The 21,809-nt window shown below is 45.0% G+C and overlaps 1 protein-coding gene across 1 annotated transcript in view; it reads right to left on the bottom strand.

Annotated features, from left to right (window-relative positions):
- The window catches only part of LRP1 (LDL receptor related protein 1), a 2,772,300-nt gene that overhangs the window by 201,140 nt on the left and 2,549,351 nt on the right, over window positions 1-21,809 (bottom strand). The window lies entirely within an intron of this gene.

Consider the following 21,809-nt stretch of genomic DNA (forward strand, 5'->3'; position numbering starts at 1 on the left):
GGGCACCTCTGGATTGAGTGAAATCTTGACTCACCATAAAAGTTATATGTTGCAAAGGGCAAGAGACAAATTTGGAAAGCTTGCAGATAGCAATGCTTAGTCCAGACAGATTTTAGGTATCACTGAATCTTCTTCAGTCTGGCATAAAGTATCACAGGAACCATCTATGGCATGTATCCTAAGGCTCAGAGAATCATCCTTGGAGAGGTCACATCAAAGGGAAGAAGGGTCTGAAAGTAATCTACCAGGAAAATTAACCTTGTATGCTGGAGGAAAAGCCATCATTGGCAGTATGTCAATTCTTCATCCTAAGAAAATTTGATCCTGGAATGGAATTAAGCAACATTTCTTTAGGTTCAGAGTTAACCTCAAATTGCCAGAAGGTCCATAACAAATTGCTAATTAACCAGAAGAAGCTCTTGGGTATGGGGTCTGAATGAGATCATCATCTAGAAAAGGAAAGATTTGAAATGCTTGAAATCGGCAAGTATTCAATGATAGCAGCTAGGAACTTGGAAAGTAGGAAGAATAAAGGTAAACCATAAAACTGAAAGTGATATGAAGAGAGACAAAACTGTAAGAATTTTCTGTAATGAGGATTGAAAAGGAATATGAGACTGGCACCCTTTAAAACCAATGTTACCAAAAAAGCTTGTGGAAGAGTCTTTGGAAGGAAGGACTGACTCACAGCTTGAAACTTGGAACTTTGAGAAAGGTTTTGGAGAAGAAAGATCAAAAACAGGTTTTCAAGTGCCCTCCTTTGTAGCAACCAGAAATATTCTTGAGTAAAAAACCTGGTTTCTCAAAAACTGAAAGCACCAATTCTATTGTGCCCTGACTGAAGAGGTCTCAAAGAAGAGGCAGAATAAGATTAATCTAGGTTTGGGGTGGCTGAGGAAACCCTAAGGGATGAGGGAAAACATTCCAAGACATTCTGTAACCCCCTAGAATGATGAACAGAACCCACCTGTCTGACATTATTGATTGACAAACAGATAGGGAAATGGATTGCTTCCGAGATAAAGGGACCTGAGAAAGGCAGAGGTAGGAAAGGTCGGGAAGAGGAGGTAGACAATCATGAGGAGGAGTAGGATGTCTGGAAAAGAAGGTTTTAACCCTCTGGAACTCTGCTGAGACTTGTCCTGAAACTTTTTTTACCATTTTGAAAAGATTTTAGATTCTAAAAAAAGAATCAGTCTTGGAAGGACAACTTCTCTGAAATTTCAGAACGGGAAGATTTCTTGAAGGTTCTGCATGACCCTACCCTTTAACTGCAAGGTTCAGAAAACCTCTTCAACCAGAGAACCAAAAAGATGCTGCTATCCAAAGGAGAATCAAGCAGCTTAGCTTTGACATCCTCAGCTAAAGACTAAAGTCTTACCTGGAAAACCTTCAAAGAACCAAGCCAGTGCAAGCTGTTCTGGAAGAGAGACCTGCAGCATTGTAACTACATTTAACAGAATATCAACTTGAAAGGGTGACGCAGTGCTGGAGCAGTAACATTGTCGCCTCACCGCAAGAGGTTCGCCGGTTCGATTCTCGGCTGGGGTGCCTTCTGTGTGGAGTCTGCATGTCCTCCCTGCGTTCATGTGGGTTTCCTCCGGGTGCTCTGGTTTTCTCCCACGTTACAAAGACATGCATCTGGAGCATTTCTCCCCGGGCCTCTGCTGAAAATTGGCTTTGTTCCAAGTTGGACTTTCCTGGTTAACAAACGATAACTAAATAAATAAATTGAAAAGCAGAATTAAGAAGGCATAATACAGAAAATTTAGATTCAGAGTCATGAAAATGTGACAGCACCTTACCCAGGTTACTCAAAACAGGCAAAAGATGCCCACAGTCATAGGGGCTGGTACTTAACCATGCTAAAAGCTAAGGCAACAGAAGTATAAACTTTCTTGCCATATCTACCAATGATCCTGCTGTCTTTATCAGTAGATAAAACATTACAAGAAGAGAGAACCTTGGAAGGCTTTTTAGTGGAAAGAGTAAATCATAGATGGATCAGATGAAGGGTTCTTATATCAGAACTTTTTTCCAAATCAAGCACCTTATAGAAGCTGTCAGGCTTCTTATGAGCACGTGGCTGAGATTAAAGATTTTGGGAAGCAATGGAAAAAGTATCTTACAAAGCTTCTAAACAGGTGGAATGGCTGAAGGCTTAGGCAGACTCACCTCTAACACAGCATAATACCTTTTCCAGATATCAAACAACTGAGAACCTTCTCACTGAAAATACTGCATCATACTGACTATGGTGTCCCTAAAAGAGAGCTGCTCCAAAGGGGAGCATGGAGATGAAATATCATCTGAAGCACAGAATTAGCTAAGGCGTTATCTCTATCAGCCCAATTCCACTTCTTCCTCTGAATCCTCCCTTTACCTTTTGAGGGGACAAGAAAAAATATCAGAAAAACACCAGGAGCAAAAAAAGAAAGAAGGTGGCTTTAAAGACATGACAGTCTTGAAACAGTCCTGAGTAAAATCCTGACATCCCTCCTGAGATCCTTGGAAAACAAAGGAGAAATAATATATTCAATTTTCTGCTTCTTAACCGCAACATCTACCCACACAAAATGAAAAGGCTTGAAGTCCTGACATACCTCAATCAAGGAACTGGAAATGTTTTCCTAACTAAAATTTCAGGTACTCCCTTTTTTGGCTGAAGCAGACTATTGGTTAGACGTAATGGAGTTATATGATGGCTGTGCCACACTGGTCTCAAGATGGGGTTATGATAAAGGAAGCAGCATCAGCAGCCAAATGATCTGGGATCTTATCAAGAGACAGGACAGTGACAGCCGGGTCCAACTCAGCAGAAGTATCTACCCAGAGTTTCTTTGACTTCTTCAGCATCAGAAGGGATGCTGACAGTCAAGGACTCAAGACACCATCTTACCATGGGCAAGCACTTTAAATCGGATTCCCTAAATAAATTTTCAAAGAAGGCAGATAACTACACAATGATCTCTATAATCATGATCTGTACCCAAACAAAACAAAACAAACAATTTGGTAATTTCTGTTAGGAATCTGCTTCACGCAATTCACATTTCCCTCTCTTCAATGACATGTACAAAACTTTATAAGTACAAAATGCAGAAAAGTGGAGATCTCCAATGAGGACACTTATCTGACCAATGGCAGAGGAAGAGGCACAAATTGTACTGCTGACAGACCAAAGCTGAAGGGATAGTTTAGTACCTCTCAAAAAAACATTCAGAGGTAATTCACGTCCGAAAGTCCCTTATGTACCTCTGGCTTCATTGAGTTCATAGGTGTGTACTAGGCTAATGGCCCTGGAGCCTTTACAAGCCTAGCCCATAGAGTTACCCTGGCATCGTGCCACCCAACCTTAGTTCCTAGTGCTTCTGTTGAGTACAGCCACTGGAGTGATCCACAGGGTAAATTTTCTATTTCCCATCCACTCATCAAGATTCCTCTTGAAGAGGGCCAGTGAGGTGCTCTGCTTGACATGTATGGGAAGTCTATTCCATAGCATGGGCAGTCTCTGGGTTATGAACCTGTCCCTCCAGCATGTTCCGTTGATTGTGGTAAAGAGGTTGAGTTCTCTGGGGCGTGTGGTGTGGATGGATTGGAATTTCTTTAGATGTAGCATTTCTAACCGAGCTGGGTCAGACATGGCTTTGTAAGTCGAGCAGAAATCGCCTCTGAGACAGAGAATAGTTGGGAGTTTTTTTGAGTCTGTCCATATAGGACAAGTGTTTAAGGCCTAGGATCCTCTTTGTGAGGTACTTTTGCGGCCTCTCCAGTTGTTGCAGGTGCCTAGTGAGGTACATGCCAAATGGGGCATTGTACTCGATGATTGGCCTAATGAGGGAAGAGTAGAGAGAGACAATGACGTCTTTCTTCCTAGATGCAAAACCCTTAGTAATGAGATATGCCACATAGAAGGACTTTCTGACCACAGTGGCAATGTGGTGGCCAAAAGAAAGGTAGCGGTCAACCTGTGTTCCCAGATCTCTTATAATGCCTTCTGTGTTCAGTGGACTACCATCAGTGTGGTAATTCTGGGGAACAGGGTTTTTTCCCAAAGGGGATGAAGATACATTTTTTGGCATTGAGCTTAAGGCCATTGTTCTGACACCAGTTGTTCGTCTCAGTGAGGCCTTTCTGTAGGATGTAGACATCACTTGGGGAGTTAATAATAGCTCCCAACTTGCAATTATCTGCGAACTTTGTCAGCCAGAGTCCCTTCATGTTGGCCTGGACTTCAGAGAAGTAGATACCAAACAGGAGAGGACCCAGGACCAAACCCTGTGGGACTCCACTCGTGACTGGTCTGCAGTCTGACATGAAGTCAGCTGCTTTCACATTGTGGGTTCTATCTGTGAGCCAGTTTGCTACCAACACAGTGATACAGGGGTGGATGCCTAGCTTAGTTTTTCTAGGATTCCTGAGTGGGAAATGGTATCAAAGGCCTTGGCCAGATCAAGGTAGGCTGTATGAACCACCTTACCTTCATCCACAGCTCTGGTGACTGACTCAAAGAAGTCGACCAAATTGAGCAGGCATGACCTACCCTTCACAAAACCAAACTGTGTAGGATCCAGAGTTTGGGGATTCCCTATATCCTTGTTTATTAGGTCCATGATGATGCATTCCATAGCTTTGCATATCAGACTCATCAGGCTAATGGGGCGATAGTTCCTGGGGTCTGTAGTCGCTCCTCCTTTCTGGAGAGGGATGACTGCAACAGTGCGCCATTCAGTAGGGACAAAGCCTGCGGTGAGGCTGTGATTGAACAGGGAACACAGGTGAGGTGCCAGTTTACTCTGTAGTTCATGTAGAACACAGACAGGGATACTGTCAGGTCCCATAAAAGCTGTATTCTTGGCCTTGGACAGTGCTGTTTTAATCTGTGCAGCAGTAATACTGGGTGCCTGGCAATCTACTGGAATTGTGATTGGTCCTTTGGGGGGGGGGGTACAGTTAGCACTGAATCTGTCCGCCAGTATATTTGCAATATCTGTTGGCTCGGTATAGGAGGTACCCATTGTGCAGTAGCTTAGAGAAAATCTGGGTATTGTCATGGAGATTATTTACATAACTATAGAAGGCCCTGTGGTTGTCTTTACTATCTGCTGCAATTCTGTTTTCATAGCTAGCTTTAGAGGATTTGATAAGGGATCTCAACCTTTTGTTGAGGCTGATAAGGGAGTTCTTCCAGTCTTGGGACTTCACCTTATTCCGCATCAGTTTCCTCCTTCTGTTGTAGAGTTTGTTTATGGCAGGAACCACCAGATTGTCTTCTTTTTTTTGAGGAAGGCATCTTAGTTCTATTGAGTATGGCTAGATCCATGCATTTGTGTACGTGTTCGTACAGTGCATTGGTGTGCGATTTGGTGGTCATGCAATTATTATCCATTTGCATAGGTACCGTGAAGATAGCCACCTCTGTTTTTAGGAGCACAAGGTTAGCTTTGGAGAAGTTTTTCATGATGGTTATCTTTGTTAGGGGGGGTGGGAGGGATATGGATTTCCACGGTGATTAGCTTGTGATCAGATCTAACTAGGGAGGAGTAACATCTCGCGTAGAGCAATGGTTGCCCATGTTAGTAATGACCAGGTCAAGGATGTTGCTACCTCTAGTGGTGGTAAGAACAAGCTGGCTGCCCTATTGGAATTAATGAATTTCAGAAAGCGTTGGGCAAGTGTATTCATACATGAGTGGTTTTCCCAGTTAATGGAGGGATAGTTGAAGTCACCCAGTATGAGTGTTAGGTTGGACCCTAATATTCTCCAGGGTGCTTAGGAATGTGGACTGCGAATCTTGGGACATGGTTGGGGACCTATAGCAGGCTATTGCCAAAGTGGTTAGGAAGACCTTCTACACTGCCCACCTGATCATGAAGGGATTCACATCCAGATCAGGAGAGGTCATTGTACCCCTGTACTCTTCACTTATCAGGCCAATGATTGAGTACAACGCCCCATTCGGAATGTACCTTACCCGACACCTGCAGCAGTTGGAAAGACCCCAAAAGTTCCTCACCAAAAGGAAAAAGGGGCTCAAACATATGTCATACGCTGCCCGACTGAAGAAACTCCAGCTCTATTCAGTCGCATACCTTCTGCTCAGAGGTGATCTGTGCCTGACATACAAGGTCATGTCCAACCCGGAATTAATGGACATGCTCCACCTCAAAAAATCCAAATCCACCAGAGCCACAACAGCAAGAGACTTAAACCTCAACACGGATATAAATAGGACGTGCTGGAGGGACAGATTCATCACCCAGAGACTCCCTACACTATGGAACAGAATCCCAGTCCATGCGAGGCAGAGCCCCTCACTGACTCTGTTCAAGAGAAATCTTGACGAGTGAATGGGAGATCGTAGGTTTACCCCGGGAATCATCTCTGTGTCACTGCTGGACACAGGCACAGCAAACTAATGGGCATAGTATTCTCATCCTAAGGGGTGGTGAAAGCCACACACACTCTGGCTAGGCTTATAAATGCCCTAGAGCAGATAGCCTAGTATGAACCTATGAACCTATGACCCGAATCGCTGTCTTACCCAATCTTAGCTGCACCTGAAGTATCTCAGATGCATTATGTTGGGCTACCGGTGTGGAGCTGTGCGCATCCTTTATGAATATGGAAACTCCACTGCCTTTGGAGCTTTGGTCCAAGTTCTGGGGCCAAAAGGTGTGGAATGAGTTGTAGCCTGGTAGTGCAAGGGTGCTTTCTGCTGCCTTGAATCAGGTTTCTGTTGCAGCACAAATGTCGATGTTCTCCATTTTAAGGAGTACTTCGAGCGACTGCATTTTGAGATTTAGACTTCTAGCGTTGAGCAGCATGACCCTCAAATTGCATTTATTTGTAGCTGTTACGGTGGTAATTTGGACTTTGGAACACTGCCTAAAAAAGGCACTATGGGGTGGCAAGAGCCTTGGCCAGTATCTGTAAGCCCAGGGGTGACAGATGCAGGCTATCTCTGGCAAAGCATCGAGGTCTGTCAATTATGTCATCCCAGACAGATAGATACTGGATCTCCTTAGAATGACACCAGAAACTTAGCCAATTGTTGAAATCTATAATTTTCTGCTTGTACTGTGGTATCATTCTGGGTGATGGCAGGATGCTGCTCAGGGCTAGGGTCATACTCGCCTGGGCTACGTAATCTGAGAGCTCCTCCATGTCTCTTTTCATGTAGAACAGGGAGGTACGTCTCGGGTCATTCACACCCACATGTACAATGACAGAGTCATATCTGTACCTGTTGTTGAGGGATCTGAGTGCGTGCATTATGTGGAGAATCCTGGCGCCTGACAGGCAGCTGACTGTTACTTTCTCCTTATTCAACCTAGTGAGTGGGACATCAGTGTGCCTCATTATCGAGTCACCTATGAGTAGTGTGCTGAGCAATGCTGTTTTGCCTCAGGTGCTTTGTCTGAGTGGCACACTGCTTAGGAGAGTTGTGTGTCTCCTGATTACTGTTGTGTTGTGGTGGTCGAGTGCGTTTCTGCCTTGGAGGTCTCTGCTGTTTGGTTAGATTTTTACTGAGAGCCTCTGTGAAGGTGGGTGCGTGTGGTTTGTGTTTTTATGTGAAGGCAATACTGGTGTGTGTTCTGGAGGGCTATATGTTCCATGTGGTGTGGTGCAAGTGTTGACCTTCTCCTCTTGACCAGCTATTCTGGTCTTGGCTGGAGAATGCGTGGCTTCCAATTTGGATATATAAGTGCATTTCTCACAAGTCTGAGTGTTGGGTGGTAAGAGGAGAGGGTTGTCAGTGTACACGAGGCAGTTGCTACATCACCAGGTTAATAGGAGAAAGCACAGGGAACTGACCTTTAGACATGCTTGGAGGGGTGGGCATTAATAAGTACTGGAGCTGTTTCCTTGTAGAACGTTTAGTGCTGGTAGCAGTTTTGTGTACTACAATAATTGCTACAAGAAGTCTGGTAAAGTGCTAAACTAACAAGCGAATAAAAGTGCAGGAGAGGAGGGAACTAGCAGATCTAAGGGAAAAATTGAAGTGCAGACTTTGGCACTGCTCAGAAGCTTACAAACAGTCCTGGATACAGTAAATCCGTAACTGGACCAGATTGGTTACATGAAAGGTGGGAAAACAAGCACAGATGTGGGCTTTTAAACGAGAAAGTTGAGAGAGATGGAAAAAGTGCCCAAATGGTCAATAAACTACAATTTCTGGGCCAAAAAACACTCCTCTTGTGGTGGATAGGCTACCTAGTACTTACCACTCACACTGATGAGCTAGAAGGCTTCACTCCAACACAGAAAGGCTTGGGGGGCTCAGAAGCTTACAAATAGTCCTGGATAAAGCAAATCTGTACCTGAACTAGACTAGGTACTGGTTGAAAAACAGTGGACGTATGGCAAAAGAAAAGGGTGCCCAGACTTAGGTGTGCTGGTCAGACATATGGTTACCCTTGGCAGGAAATCCTATCAGTTAATAATATTACAACAGTGGTTAAGGAAGGCCATCTGGGGGTGGGATCCTGAGGAAAAGAAATGTGCAATTTAAATATAAGTAAATGGAATCCTTGCAGAATAATGCTAATTAGAAATTGAGGTTTAAGGAAAGAAATGAATTGGACAACTTATGAAATGCTGCAGTGAATGCTAATTATGAAAAATGAAATGTGTTTACTGCATGAAAAATGTTACTATATTTTTTCTTTTTTTTTTTTGTATTAGTGTATTTGTACCAGTGTCACTGTTTTACTTGTGATTTAATAAAGATATTTATTAAAAAAAGACATGGATATTTAAGGGCTTTCCTTGACTGGCATCGATGCTTCTTTCTCTTACAAGACTGGGCATTCCTGAAAGAGGAAAGAGAGACAGTAGAAGAAAAGAGAAAGAATAGTGGTGTGAAAATCTTACCATAACCATAGCCATAACCATAGATGTCCTCCTTTTCCATGTTGCAGTATTCTGTACTCTTGGGTCTCCTCCTCTTGCTACCCGAATGTGTGGCCAGTCTTCAAAAGTTTGTAGTCACTGCCAGGTGACGTACGACATGGCTACACTAGCATGGACCATAAAAGTGACATCTGCATGCACCAGACCTCAGAAAGTGTACACTTGGGTTATCCTGCCAGGGGTAGCCCTCAGTCGGCCCGAATACCAGAGGCTTAGTATTTCTGTGTCAGTTGCTGTCTCTTCAGTACTGACGTTAGGTTGTCAGGGGTATAAAAACAGGCAGCCGACATCATTACAGCAGTTTTTCTTGCCCCAAATGTCAGGAGCCCCCAAATAGGGAGCTATGTTATGGTGGAAAACTACCACCAGCAAAAAGTAAATACCAATAGCCCTGTAAGGAGTGAGAAAGGGAGAGAGAGAGATACAAGGGGGCTGGAAACCAGGACTGCAACAGTAAATACACTCAAACATCTACATTTATGGTAAGTGTACAGAACTGTACTATGTTCTTCGTGTTTCACTGTTGCAGTCATCACACTTGGGTTGATTCCCAAAGCTGAAGAATGGGTGGAGGCAGTCAAGAAGAGTTGGGGCTGGCTAGTATGCCCTGCAGGACTGCTGTTGCAAAGCCCGGCCTAGATTTGGCAAAGATAGGCAGGTGGTAATGCTTGGCGAAGGTATGAACACAACTCCAAGTAGCAGCTTCCAGAATTATCCTCGTAGGGACTCCTGTGAGAAAGGCTTTAGAGGTTGAAGTTGCCCTAGTGGAATGCGTTCCGACTCCCTGAGAGGGTGGTTTCCCATTGTGTTTGTAACAGAAATGGATAAAGTGTGCTATCCATTTGGAGATGGTTTGTTTTGATATGGCCTTGCCCTCTGCCCCTGATGCAAAGATGACTAGTAACTGGTCAGATTTCCTAAAGGGCTTTGTCCTATCAAGGTAGAATCTGAGCTGTCTGTTTACATCTAAAGATTGCAGGATCCTTTCCCCCTTATTTTGAGGATTAAGGAAAAAGGTGGGCAAATGGATTGATTGGTTGAGAGCCACACTGGACACCACTTTAGGCATGAAAGCTGGGTTAGTCCTGAGGGAGACCCTGTCTGCATGAAAAATAATGAAGGGTTCCACAGCCATAAGTGCTTTTAACTCAGAAACTCTTCTAGATAAAGTGATGGCCAGAAGCAAGGCTGTTTTCCAAGAGAGGAATTTTAACTCTGCTGATGCTGCAGGCTCAAAGGGGGGTAAAGTGACCTTTTCCAACACAAAGTTAAGGTCCCAAGAAGGGGTGGGGGCTCTTCTTGGTGGCCTTAAGTTGTTAGCCCCTCTCAGAAACTGCTTGATGAGAGGGTGAGAGAAGAGAGGTGACTCAGTGCTGTAATGAGCAGAGATGGCAGAGGCATGGATCTTAATGGAGGAGAAGGAGAGGCCTCTGTGGAGTAGGTCTGCAATGTAATCCAGGATGAGAGGGAAGGAGGGCTGTGCTGTATCCGCTCCTTTAGTGTGAATCCAGGAACAATACTTTTTCCACCTGTCAGCATAGGATTTCCTTGTACTGGGTCGTCTGGCTTCACGCATGACATCCAATACCTGCTTGCTTAGGCTGGCCAGTGGAGGAGAAGTCAAGGGATAAGCCAGGCTGCAAGGTTCAGGGTCTGCTACTGTGGATGCAAAAAATGTCCCTCCTGCTGAGTCAGGAGAGTAGGGATTTGGGGTAGGTGCCATGGAGGCAATGGTGACAGACTGTGCAGTAGTGGGTACAAGTGTTGGCATGGCCAGCCTGGGGCAATCAGGATTGCCCTTGGTCTTTCCTCCCTTATCTTGAGTAATACTCTTGTAAGAAGAGGTAGAGGGGGAAATGCATAGATTCAGAGGTTTGCCCACTGGAAGGATAGGGCATCCACTTTCCATGCCTTGCTGTGAGGTACCCTGGTGCAAAATTTGTTGAGCTTGTGGTTGTAGGGGGAGGCAAATAGGTCCTCCTTCGGAGTACCCCATTTCTGGGTCACATGGCTGAAGGCGTTGTAGTTTAATTGGCACTCGTGTGGGTCTAGGAGATTTCTGTTTAAGTTGTCTGTCAGAGAGCTTTGGTTGCCTGACAGGAACTGAGCTTGCAGGTGAATATGCATGGCTGAGGCCTGTTCCACAAGGTCATGGCTAGCCTGCAGAATGGGTAAGAGTGTGTTCCTCCCCCCTGCTTGTTTATGTACTACATCACTGTGGTGGTGTCAGTTGTGATTAGTAAGGGCCCTGGTGAGAGTAGAGATCTGAAAGCTGTCAGAGCATGCTGAACAGCTGCCATCTCTTTTTGGTTGATGTGCAGATTAATTTGATTTGGGCTCTAGTGGCCCTGAATGCACCTGCCATCCAGATGTGCACCCCAGGCATAATCTGATGCATCTGTGGTTAGGGTCTGGGCAGCGTGGGGTTGTGTAAAGGGATGCCCCTTGCTGTGGTTGCATGCTGCTGCCCAGCAAAGGAACTATTTCCTTAGACAAGGTATCATAGGTATGATAGCTTCCAGGTCCTAAGAATGTTGGTACCAAAGGCTTTTTAAGTACCACTGAAGTTTCCTCATATGGAATTAGTAGAATGCAGGAGGCCATGAACCCTAGAGCCTGCAGGATTTTACTTGCGGATAGCTAGGTTCTGGTGGCCATTTGAGCAAAGTAGCCTGTCCGCTTGTTTTTCTGGAGTAAGGAATGTCATCTGGGATGCTATGTCCAAGCTTGCTCCCAGGTATACGATTTTTTGACTGGAGACTAGTTTGGATTTCTTTTCGTTGACAGTGTACCCCAGGGAGGTTAGAAGGTCCTTTACAAAGATCAGGTGCTGCAACAGCTTTTCCTAACTGTCTGCCTGAATTAGGCAATCGTCCAAGTAGGGGTACATTTGAATATTTCTCCATCTGATATAGGCAATGGCTGGAGCCAGGCATTTTGTGAAAACTCTGGGAGCAGTGGATAAGCCAAAGGGAAGTGCAGAGAATTGATAATGCATAGATCCTGCCCTGAAATGTAGAGCATTCTGAATTTTGGTACCACCAGGAAGGTGTTTAGAATGGATAGAGCTAAGATTGGGCCCCAGCCGCCCTCTTTTTCTGGGTACCAGGAAAAGTCTGGAATAAAAACCTTGGATTATCTGTTCTGCAGGAACAGGTTGAATTGCCCTTATGTAGAGCAGGGACTGAACTTGGTTTTGTGCCTCTGCCAACTGGTTTGGAGGAAGGTCTGGGAACCCTTTTGGGGTTGGCAGCGTGTGGAAAAAAAATATGTACCCCTGAGATACTATGTTGAGGACCCATCGATCGCTGGTGACGGAGGTCCAGTTTTTTGCATGGTGGGCAAGTTTTCCTCCTAGGGACATAAGCAATTGGGCAGAGGTGAGGGGTGGAGTTGAGAAATCATTTTGAATTCTTTCCGTAAGGGGGTGGCTTAGCACTCCCTGCTTTAGAAGTGGAGGTACTCCATTGCTTAGATCTCTGCATACCCTGAGACTGTAATCTGGGGGGGGGGGGTCCTATTTCCCCTGGGTCTAGTTTGAGATGTCCTTGAAGGTGCTGGAAAGGACCAATGTTTTGAGGGGCAATGCCTACTAGATCTTGGAGACTGCACTTGCAAAAAATCTTTTGACTGTCTCCATAGATTTAGCCTTTTCTTTCATCTTTTTTAAAACCTCTTATGCTTTGGTGCCAGATTGTCCTTGTTCAGAGGAGCGTCCAATAATTTTGATTTGACATGGTCTGGCAAGGTCTGCTCCTTAAGCCAGGCATGCCTTCTAAGTACAGAACCTATGACTGCTGCCCTGCAAGATGCTTCTAGGGTGTCAAACCCACATTGCAGGGTATGCTTGCTGACTTGGCTTGCAAAATGCATAAGCTCCTGTAATTCTTATTGTCTGCACAGTCTGGAAGGGTAGATAATTTTTGCTTATTAAGTTTCATAGTATGTTGCTGGTATTTCAGCATGTGGAATTGACAATTTAATGCTCTAATGGCGAGAGTTGCAGAGGTGTATACTTTCTTTACCCAATATGTCTAAAACTCAGGAATCCCTGTCCGAGGGGGTGGGATTCTTAGCTGTAGTTGCTTTTATTCCTTTAGGTCCTTGGGAGATGACCTCTGAGTCAGCAGTAGGATTTTTGAAGAGAAATTTGTGTGAGTCAGGGACTCTGCAGTACCTGTCAGGTTTCCTTGGAGCAGGGGGTAAAGTATCAGGAGTTAGACTGGATTTCATAAAAAACATCATCCACAACATCCAGAACAGGAGGGATAGCTAAGGGTCTGTGCTGTGGTAGATCTAAAAAATTCCCTGAGTCTCTTTTTGGACTGAGGATAATCCTGGCATTCCCAATGGAAACGCTCTCTCAAAGTGTGTAGTGTTTCACCAAAAGAAAAATCCTCTGGAGGGGAGGTAGAAGGAATGGATTCCTCTGCATCTGAATCATCATAGGCAGATAAGGGCATGTCTTCATAATCAGAAACCTCAGAGTCGTCGGACTCTTGGTCAGATAAAGCTGCTGGGGACAAGTCTCTTTTTCTTTTAGCAGAGGAAGGCTGGTTTCCCCTAATCAGCATGATCAGGTCTTTTGCCATTTTAAGCATCTGAGATTGTGGCAAGGAAGCAGGCACTTGAGATTGGATCGTCGTTTTTTTAGGCATAGCTCGTACTGTTGGCCTTAGAAACTCGGTAGTTTTAGAAAGAACTGAAGGCACGAAAGAAGTCGTCAGTTTGTGTCGAATATCAATAGTGCGAAGAGCTTCCTCAGAAGTTGGTGCCTGCACAGCAGCTCTGGACCCATCCAAGGTAGAGGCATCTGCAGGTTCCGTAGTCAAAGAAGAGTCTCGTGGCATACCAGACTCCGAATGGGTCTCGGTAGCAGCCTGCAAATCCATCGAAGTGGGCATCAAGGGCTGTGAAAGTGCCTCACTGAGTACTGGCAAACTGGCGATTAGCTTAACGTTAACACTGTTGGCAGTTTTGGACCTGTGCGGTCTGTCTCTGTCTTTATCCTTACGTTTTTTCGGAAAATCGGTAGTCGGATGGCTTACCGAAGCCATTTCGGAATACGGAGATTGAGAATGAAACTATTTAGCTACAAAAAGGGCCCGACGACGAATAGTTTGGGAGTTGAACAAAACTGACAGCGAGATAAATCATGGTCTGGGCCTAAACAGGTGACGCAGTAAGAATGGAAATCTCTGTGTGGTATTTGCTTTCCACAGGCGAGACAATTAACTTTTTCTGACATCAGTTAGAGCAAGAAAAAAGGATCCCCAATGGGGTACTTTGCTTTAGAAGACTTCAAGATGATTCAATTTCAGAAACGAAAACTCAGGTAGCAGCCGACTGGCACTCGTGGGAACCGCTTCTGCTTCGGGCTCCTTGGCAAGAAAGACTGATGTAATGGCGTCGGCTGCCTGTTTTTATACCCCTGACGACCTGACGTCAGTACTGAAGTGACAGCAACCGATGCAGAAATGCTAAGCCTCTGGTATTTGGTCCGACTGAGGGCTACCCCTGGCAGGATAACCCAAGTGTGATGGCTGTAACAGTGAAACACAAACAACATCTGAGCGTCCATGTTGGATCCCAGTCCTAGGACATGGTGTGCAAGTCCAGTGCCATCCAAGAAGGAAAGGTATGCTAACAGGAGGGGCAGGAGGGAGGGAAGGAATACTGGAACATGGTAGAGAAGGAAATCTATGCTTATGTTAAGATTTTACACAACTATTCTATATCCCTCTATTTACATGTTGCAGTATTCTATACTCTTGGGTGAGTGCCAAAGCTCACTGTGAGGAAGAGGGTGGTAGCTTGGAGGAATTCTCTATGATTCCATGGAGGATAGCCTTGGCAAATCCAGCCCTGGATCTAGTGATCTGGTCTAGTTTGTAATGTTTGGTGAATGTGTGGAGAGATGTCTACGTGGCTGCCTATAAAATGGTAGAGGTGTCCAGACCTTTAAAGAAGGCTCCAGAAGAGGCTATAGAGTGTGCTTTAACCTTGGATCCCAAAGACGTCCCATGGCATGCATAGCAGAAGGTAATTGCCCTGAAAATCCAAGCTGAGATTGTCTGTTGCCCTCACCAGAGGATTGGGCGGCCTGGTGCAATAGGATGGGAGTTCTCTGTTCATGGGGGAGGCAAGCAGGTCTATTTGAGGTGTACCCCATCTGTGGACTAAGTCCAAGAACACATCCATGTGGAGGATACATTCATGGGACTGTGACATGTACCTGCTTAAGGTGTCTGCCTTTGAAGTCTGCTCTGAAGGGATGTAGACTGTCCGAAGTGTTACTCCCTGTTTTAAGGCCAGCTCTCACACTAGGAGAGCTAGTTTGCATAGCAAGTACAATTTTGTTTCCCTCTGCTTGTTGACATACCACAGAACTATAATATTGTCTGTGAACAGTTTTAGAGGTCCCCGTTTCAGTTTGGGCTGAAAGGCCTCCAAGGCCAAAAGAATTATTTCATCTCTCTTGCACTGATGTGCTCCCATTTGCTGGAGTCTGACCAGGTGCCCTGGACTTTTAGGGGGTCCATAGTTACTCTCCACCACTGGTCTGAGGCATCTGTGCACATTTCTGCACTGGCGGGGGGGGGGGGGTTGAAGAGGTAGGCACGGGTTGTGGTTCACCTGATTCAACCACCATTGAATCTCTTTCTTGAGACAGGGTAAGAAGGGGATTCTGTACTCCAGAGGATGACAGTGCCGAGTCCAAATGGATCTTATGTACCACTGATGATTCCTCATGTGAAGGCTTGCCAATGGTAACATGGAGATAATTGAAGCCATGTGGTTCAGGAGCCTGAGGTACTGCCTGTCAGTCAGTTCTGTGGCCTGACTGAACAAGAGCAGGTACTGTGTTAACATTTCCACTTTCTGGGGTGGTAGGAAGGTCTTCATGATATCAGTCTGAATCCTGCACCCTAGGAAGACTAGTTAGTGTGGGTCAGGTTGGACTTGGTAGAATTTATCTGGAAACCTAGTGCCTACAGGAGGTAGAGGGTTGTCTGTAAGTGGATCAGGAGGAATTCTTTGCAATCCGCCTGGATGAGCAGGTCATCTAGATAAGGGAAGATTTGGATTCCCTAGAGTCTTGCAGAAGGCCACCACTGGTGCCAGGCACTTGGTGAAGATCCTTGGTGCCATGGGGAGACCAAAGAGCAAGAATTGACAATGAGAGGAGGCCACAGAGAAACATAGGTATCTCCTGTAATTGGGCCTTATGGGGATGTGAAGGTAGGCATCCTTGATGTCCAAGGTGGCTATGAATCCCTGAGGCAAAATCAAAAGGAAAAGAAGGTTAGCATCCGAAAGGTGGGCACTTGCAGGAAAAGATTTAGGTTGGAGAGGTCCAGAATTGGCCTCCATGGGCGATCTTTCCTTGGGACTAGGAAGAGCCTGGAATAAAATGCTTTTCCCCTTTCTGTCTGACGGACAGGTTGGATGGTACCCTGGGCCATGAGGGTTTCCAAAGCTGGTAGAAAGAGTGGGAGCTGCTCTTTGGAGGGCTGAGGGGTACCCTTCCCAGAAGGAGTAGTGATCCATATAATAAAGGAACCGTTTTCTATTATGGATAGGACTCACCTGTCTGTGATGATGTTTCTCCACACCGGGAGACAGTGAGAGAGCCTGAGTGATAGTGGGATAGAGGAATGGGGAGAGGTTTCAAGAGTGGCAGGTAGTCACAGACTACCTGTCTTGAAATTGAGGCTTCTGGACTTGGGGCTGGGCAGGTCTGGCAGGAGGGCTTTACTTCCTGGCAGTTTTCCTAGGTCTGCAGGGGGTATTGGGAGCAGAGTGCTGCCTGATAAATTTAGTTTTTGATGGGTAATTTCTATGGAACTTGGGCACAGGAGAGACAAACAGGTGTTAAAGCTCTTGTAGCTCCTTCCCCTTTTGTTGCAAAGTCTTAAATGGCTCTGCTACTTTGGTGTGAAAAAGAGCAGAGTTGTCTAAAGGTGCATCGAAGAATTTTGCCCTGGTGTCATCAGGTAGTGACTGAAATCTTAGCCATGAATACCATCTGAGCTGCATGTAATGGAGTGTCTAGTGACCTGGGAGGCTAAGGAAATGGAGGCTGGACAGTTGAACTTTGGCTGGGGAATCAAGAATGTCAGTCAACTGTTTTGAAACTTCTTACAAAAGAGCTAAGGCATATTTGGACATGTGGGTCTGGTAGCTGACTCCCCTGAATGCCAGGGTGGAAGATGTTTAGACCTTTTTTCAAAAACATTCCATAGCCTAGCTATCTTTGTCAGTAGTAAGGAGGGATGAAGAAGCCTGGATGCCTTGTCTGCAGAGACAGAGATTGTGCCTAGATCAGCTGCAGGGCATTTCACCAAGAATTTAGCTCCTTCAGGGAGACAGGGGGCTCAGAGTCTGGGGGAATTGCCGAAGGAGCAGGGAAATCCATCTGGAGAAGTTCGCAATATCTTTACTGAACCTCTGGCATCTCAGATGAATAGCGTTTAAAGTGTTCCCTCATCTTAGCAATGGTCTCCCCAAAGGTGAGATCTCTGCTAGGGAAGCTACTTCAGCAAATTCTTCCTCAGGGGAGGCATATCCAAGAGGGGAGGGAAGTTGAGAAACATAAGAGAGAGATTCCTCTGAAGAAGAGTCAGAGAATTCCTCCTCCTCCACTTGAGACAAGTCTAAGGCTTGGGGCCTAGGACTCAACACAGGGGGAGTCACTGGTAATGGTACTGAAGAAGCAGGCCTTAAGGTCATGAAGGCATTGGGCTTTGTGAGAAAGCCTGCCAATCTGGCTGACTTTCAGCTGGAGTAGAGGTACGCTTCCTCTTTTCTTTCTTTTTCAGTGAAGGCCGCAGTAGGCCTGAAGTCAGGCAGCAGCGCGGTAGGGGAGGGATCCATCCAGCCGGCCGGTGCAAGCCTAGGTTCCCCCTCGGCGTCAGAAGCAGAAGTCTGCAGGGCCAGGGCCTCTGAGGACGTGCCTTCCAAGTTGGTATCTACTGTACCCGAATCAGTGGTAACTGATAGTCCCTTCAGGCTGTCAGCCACAAGACGGATATTGGAAGGTGGAGGTACAGCTACTGTTTCAGGCCTCAAGGTCTTGGCCTTTTTCTTGGGTGGCTCGACAGGCAGACTGGATGTCCATGCCTAATGCTAACCACCAAAGTCACTGATTCCCTAGGTATATAAAGCGTGCAATCAGCTACACAGGGTTTTCGGGACAAAGGCCTGGCAAATGGAGCAGGCCTTACTGTCATGAAATAGTCACAGACAAAGAGGCAAAGCTCATGTGCATCTTTGTGGGGAATCTGATGGCCACACTTGCATTTACCCTTTCTGGATGACATGAACATATACCAGCATGCAATGACCCAAAACAAAAGATCCCCAGTGGGGTACTTATCTCAATAATTCTTGATCCGACAGCCAGTACGGCAGGAACAGTTGATGTTCGACTAGTGGCAGAGAAGCTCTGAGGTCTGGTGCATGCAGACATCACTTTTATGGCCCACAACAGTCTAGCCATATCAGACATCCCAAGCACCTAGCAGGGACTACAAAGTTTTGAAGACTGGCCGGACATTCGGGTAGCAAGAGGAGGAAACCCAAGAGTATAGAAGGACATCGTAAAGACTCTCTAGAAAAGTGAGAGTCTGTTTTAAGGTGGCAGACGTTTTTGGTTACTGGGCTTTCTTCTGGACTTAAGATACAAAGAAAAGATCATCAAATGAAATGCTTGATAGTTAATCTGTCCATTAAGAAATCATCTTACACACTTTTCTTGCAGGTTGAAGGGGCAGAGGTGGGCTGTTTCAAGCAGCCTTGAAGTCATCCCAAAGAACTGCCCCAAACGTGGGAAAACACAGCTGTTGCTGCTTCCCTGCTGCAATGAGAGAGACTGGAATGAATGAGGGGGAACAAGGGCTCAAAATTCAGTCTAAGCTGATCCCCATAAGCCTGAGGACATCTACACAGTAGGGTCATCCAGTGGAGAAATAGATGGGTTTGGGCTCATTATCTTTGTTCACCTTACAGACAGCAGCCTCCAGATTTTCTAAATGATCCAAGGATTCAGACTGTGTGAAAAAGCCACCCCCCTCTACTACCCACAGACATGAGAGCACCCTCAGTATGTACAAGGACAAGTGAGTAAAAAACGAATGCCCAGTATCAGGAAATTGGAAATCAATGCTTGATAATGTGCTAGCCATAAACAGTATGCATCAAAGGCAGGCTAATGCCAGCTGTAGCACGGACTTCGAACCAAATTCTCTAATGGCTTAAAACTGCACCAGAAACACAAGTTCCCAACAATTATTATTTGATGTTCAGTTTCTGAGTCACTAACCCTGGTGGAAAACAACAAGATGGACCTTCCTTTATCAGGACTCTCAGGTTCTGGGAGTAGAGTCCTTAGTTTTAAGTAACACTGATCTTGACAAGATGGCTTAACATTCTGCTACCAATGATCACGTTAGCTGACTACTGGCTTTAGCTTATGAGCCAGAGGATTGCTGATGAAAGAACCTTGGACTATTGCCCCCCAGAGTCAGAAATGATAGCATTCTATTCCCTCCAATCCCTTTGTTTGAAACCAAAACAGAAGACTGTCTCAGGGTTTCACCCTCCCAAATCAAGGATGAGCTTCCCACCTGCAAGGTCTGAGGGTCAAATGAACTTGTGACTTACTTCAAAAAAATTCAGGTCTTTACCTGCTCTGTTTTTCCCTTGAGGCAGTACTCTGACCTACACCAGCTGAGAGTAGGGATCTCCAGTCTGCCTCCAAATGAACAGCTACCTAGCCCTGACATTTTCTTGGCTACAAAGCAGGTCAACAACTTTTTCCCTCCTTCGATATCAAGTAGTTGGGGAGAACTTTAGGCACTTGGACAAACTGCCAATATTATGGTATTCCCTGATGAAGTAAAATAAATGCCAGTTAGGACTGTGGGTGGAAATCTGTCCAGACAGCTACAGACGTTTTCTAAAAATAGCAATAAATGAGATCCAAAACATGCAAGCAACACCAGAGATGTGACCAGCTGTACAAACACATGGGCCTGTTCATCTAGCTGCACATTACCTCACAATGTACATCAGAAAAGGCATGCAGATGCCCTGAAATGCAGGATTAAAAAAAGAATGCTACATTTTGACTGGTGGTGAAGTTATACTCAAAGACTCATTGAGGAAGGCCTTGCATATAAAAAGACCAATAGTGCTATGCTAGTTTCAGAGAAGGTTGTGCCTACTAAAGCTTCTGAATGCTGCTTCACTGGCTGGTGAACAGCATAGCATTACACAGCAAAGGTCTTGCCAATCCAACCTAATTCAGTTCTACCAATGGATAATCAGTGAGGAAGACAAATGAAACATTTTTATGTGGTATACTTGGACTTCAACAAGACTTCTGACACGGCTTCTCATTAGATTAACAGAAAGAAATAAAGGCTACAGGGGTGTAGCTCAAAAATGTGAAATGGATAGGAAAATGGCTGAATGGAAACTACAGCTGGTTTTCAGAACAGACGAGAGAAAATACAGTAAGCGATGAAAAGCCACAGTGTTCGTTCACTGCCCAGGCCAGTCATGTTTAGCATATCTTTATCACACTGGGTTTGGACAAGAATAACGTTTTATACTGAAAGTACCAAGATTACCAAGACAGTTAACAAATGGGATGGGGGTGTTGCAAAGAGATGTACAGCAACTTTATTTTTAGGCAGAAAGGTATCAACTCGGATTTAATGTACAAAAGCCTGAAAAGGGAATCTTACACGAAATATAAACTCCTGGTGAACATAAGCAAGGAAAATGGTTTAGAGATAATCACTCCTGAAGTGAATTATGCTACTATTTGAAAGAACAATAGCAAAGGCCAACAAAATACCAGAGTACGCAACATGGAGATTGGCCAGCAATGTTACCCTAGATGAGGGCACTTCTCCAACTCATGGCCTCCTAATCCCAGATGTGGGCACTCTCCACTTCACTGCCTCCTCACCATAGATGTGGGCACTCTCAAGTTCACTGGTGAATGACACTGTGCACTCTTCTCTTTGACCACATCCTATTTCATAAAAAGCTATCATTCTATGCTGCAATACTGACACTACCTACCCTTCCTCTGACATCAAAGGAAACATCTTGTTATTCTTCACTCCTTTTCTTATAACTCTCCACTCCTTTTCTTATAAATCTTAATCTATTAGAATCAAGGCTATGCACTGAACTCCAAGACAATCATCCATGGAAAGAGCGGTCATCAAAAGGTGGCACAAAACTACAACATGAAGTAGAAGAGCTACTGCCAGTGAAGCTGTACTACTTTACAGAGCTTTTAGGGGATGTCTTTGTAAATGTCCTTGCCTTTCGCAAAGGCAACAAACAACACAGCAGAGCTCACCTGCAGTCTTGCCCATCCCAGCCTTCTATAGAACTCTGCTTATTTTAAAAGGATCATTACAGAATTTTTCTAAATTGTTCATGGTTGTTACGCTCAGTAATTCAGACTCTAAAGTCACTGGTCAGAACAAAGGCAAGAGCCAAGTACTGCAACATGCAAAGCTCCAGTATTAATATGGGACTACTGCCTGCCTTAACAGTGAAACCAAACAAAACTTATCCATTTAGCCTTCTGCATTTCTACAATTTACAGGCATCATCTCATACCACAACATACATTACACACTGTAAATTAGCACTATGAATTTAAAGCACAACTTATAGTCTTCCAAAATGCTTCAATAGCAAACGTCATGTTATACATAAGATTTCGAGGAAGTGGCATGTTTACTTTTATTTATTTTATTTCCTAACTAGTAAGTGGGCTGGCTCATAGACTCTCTTCAGCCATGACCAGGGCCAAAGCAACAATAATTACTAACACATAACAATTTAATGTCGCCATTTAGCAA

The sequence above is a fragment of the Protopterus annectens genome, chromosome 9.part0 (assembly GCF_019279795.1).
Source record: "Protopterus annectens isolate FY-2018-M chromosome 9.part0, PAN1.0, whole genome shotgun sequence".
Lineage (NCBI taxonomy): Eukaryota > Metazoa > Chordata > Ceratodontiformes > Protopteridae > Protopterus > Protopterus annectens.